Raw genomic sequence first — 3122 nt, 5'->3', positions numbered from 1 at the left:
GTATGTATGTATGTATGTATGTAGGTAGGTAGGTAGGTAGGTAGGTAGGTAGGTAGGTAGGTAGGCAGGTTGGTCGCTCTTGAATACATTTAAGCATGGAATTAAAAGGTCTCTAATCACCAAATTTTAGAATTTTAGAATTTTTGGAATTTTAGAAACCCTCCATTAAACACAGCAGTGGAAGAAGGAACCTAAACTGTTTTAAGATGGATCTTGGCAGCTTTCTGGGTGGGATTTGGTAACAGAACAGAAGGAAGCCTCAAGTTAGAAATTAAAGGCTTTGAAAGAAATTTTCCCCAGAAGGAGCTGAAAGGAGATTTGTTGAGTAGTTGATGAATTTTGATTGAATCATATTTAGGCTATTAATTAATTCTGTTCTTCTGACCACCGGTTGCATGAAAGACCACAAGGACTTTTTGACTAGGAGGGGTTTGCTTGCTTTCTTCCAGATCAGCAGAGACTGGTCACACTTTGAGCTGGGATATTTGGAGAGGTGTGACGCCACCCTACTTGCATTCAGAAATATTTTCAGGATGCAGATAGTGCAGATGGTTGAAGCTACGCAGCCATCAGACCTCAGGAAGGAGCATCCTTTCAGCCACGCCTGGCAGGGACTGCCTGGGAGAGAGGGAGGGAGGGAGCAAGGTCCATGCTGAATATCAAATGCACATATCACCCAACAACTTCTCAGCTATTGCAGTCACCCTGGAACACTCCTATTGGCCTTGTCCTCTTCCTTTGGTATGTTGGCATTTTAGTGGCTTTAAATTTTTTGTACTGATCATAGTGTTTTTTTTCATAGGGCTTTAAAAAGCTCATAGAAAGTGTAATTCCCACTTCCTCTACATTCCACTGTAGGTGAAAAAGCTTGCAGCAGACTAGCCACTGCAAGACAATTTTTGTAAATTATACCAGTTTTATGATGCATTTGATTTAAAAGAGTCGTTTTCATTAGGCATCCACGAATCACACTGATCTTGCAGGAAATAAACAGCGTTTGCAGGACCTTAGAATTTTAATTATCTTCCTCTATAGTCAAGGCTATCCTAAGAAAGAACAAATCTGAGGAAAAGATACAAAGAAACATTACATTATTTAAAAAGTCAACCAAACAACCAAAAAAAACCCTCCTTTAGCCATTATTTGCTCTTTTTTCTTTGGACCTATTAATCTCTGCAGAGCTGTACAACCGTGCTAATAAGTTTCTGGGAGAGGACTTGGTAAATCTGAAATGAATTCCTGGCCTCAGATAATGAAAAAGGCTGAAGGATCATTGACTTATAAAAAAAAAAAAAAAAAAAAAAACAAAAAAACCAAAAAAAAACACACCACCAAAAACCTTTTTAAAAAAGCTGCTTAGAATAATTTGTTTTTTAAAAAGCCACAGAGCAGTCAGACCTGCCCTCAATGAGGTTAGACTGAAGACTATTTATATAATTTCCATAAGACTTTGTACGGGTTGCTAAAATTTCATTGCCGGAGAGTAACTTCTCCTTTCAGCTCCCAGCCATCGTAACAATCTCAGGTTAGTAAACTTTCAGAAAGAACAGGCTTTCACTTATTTTTACAGTTTGCACTCTTCAAGCTTGACAAAGATGAAACCGTACCGTAAATTACAAACTGCATACATAAGGCTCACAGCTCACTGACGTCACTGAAACTTTATGTTTTTATGAGATAAAACATAATTAGAACATTTATTATTTTCTAGGATCTTAAATTGCCTATAGTTTGTTTGTTTAATATATAACTGAATTAAATCGTACCTTGCTGCAAGCAAAACAGTATAAGCATCTGAATGTGGGACAGAAGATGGTCGGTGCTAGTAGGTCAGTGTTTGAGAGTAGGAGCATAGCATAGATATCCTGCCATTGAAAAATCTGTTGCACGTCTGTTTTTAAAACCCAGTCTAGAAAGAATTGACCTTGAGGTGCGCCAAAGGAATAACAAAAATATGAAAACTGATAAAAGTTTGCCTCTCATCTTCGATGTGCGTAATTGGTAATTTTGCATTCCCCTGCTCTAATCTGTATTTACTCCGTTTACGATGAAGGGCTCCTTCGTGTACTCTTACTGCCAATTTCAATCTGTTAATGCAATTCATACAACTACTTTATTGCTTTTATTTCTGGGCCATCTGAAGGCCAGTGATTTGAACACTTTAGGATTTATACATGTCTTCCTAGAAGACTTCAGAGATGAGCTTTTTTTGATAAAAGATAGCTTAGTTGTCATTTCCAATTCTAATAAAACAATTTGTGCTTTCAAAGTGCATTTTCATTTTCACAACAGAGGCTTAGTTTGGCTCTTGAATTTTGAATACAACATGTTAGAAACCCTGTGTTTTCATAATACCAGTTTTTTTAAAAAACATACATTTTAAACACTTTTCAGCAACCAAGTGTGAAAAGTTGAAGGAATCTGTTAACATATTGATTGCTTTGAGCACTGCTTTAAATTAGCTTTCTGTTCCTCTCCATATGGTTTTCCATTAAATTTAAATAAATTAAAGTTCAATTATCTGGAAGAGAGGTACAGAGTCCTCCTCAAGTTGCCGGATGAATTACCACTCAACCTTCGCTGTCAGGAATTCATCAGGATGTCTGCCTTTGGGTATTGTGGACCTAACACTTTCTCTTTTAGACAAGATTTCCACACAGGTGCCAAGCACACTTTCAGAAATAGCCCTGCGATTGGAAATTACTTTCTTTCTGCACTATTATGTGAGACATGCCTGTAAAAAACAAAAACAAAAACAAAGACAAAAACAAACAAAAAAAACCCAAAAACAAAAAAAACCAACAGAAGTTCATCAGCTGGAGAGGCTCCACGCTGACACACACAACAGTTTTCAGTCTGCAGAGATGCAGCAGACATAAACAGGAGGATATGCCACAGATGGCGTCTTTCATTCTGAGAAAAAAAACATAATAAAAAACCCCCTTAGCTTGTATCTGCCTGTTGGATGCTCAGCATGCAGAAGAGGGGGAAGGAGAAGGGCAAAGAGCATCCTCAGTATTCACAGAATTGGATCTAAACCAGCCCATTCCCATCCAGTCTAAGTTTGGGGTATATGCAGAGAAGGTGTTTTGCAAGAGCTTTGGAAGAATATTTGGAGGATG

At 37.8% G+C, this 3122-nt stretch overlaps 1 long non-coding RNA gene across 1 annotated transcript in view; it reads left to right on the top strand.

The window, feature by feature from the left end:
- Positions 1–2362, top strand: part of LOC308069985 — a 34398-nt gene extending 32036 nt beyond the window's left edge. Inside the window, exon 2 of the long non-coding RNA XR_013930580.1 lies at positions 41–2362. This is a non-coding gene — a long non-coding RNA (uncharacterized lncRNA). The remainder of the gene's footprint in view (positions 1–40) is intronic.
- The last annotated feature ends 760 nt before the right edge of the window (positions 2363–3122 follow it).

Source organism: Falco punctatus, assembly GCF_963210335.1.
Source record: "Falco punctatus genome assembly, chromosome: 9".
Lineage (NCBI taxonomy): Eukaryota > Metazoa > Chordata > Aves > Falconiformes > Falconidae > Falco > Falco punctatus.
Note: the sequence above shows the minus strand (reverse complement) of the source record. Positions and strands in the feature narration are given on the sequence as shown.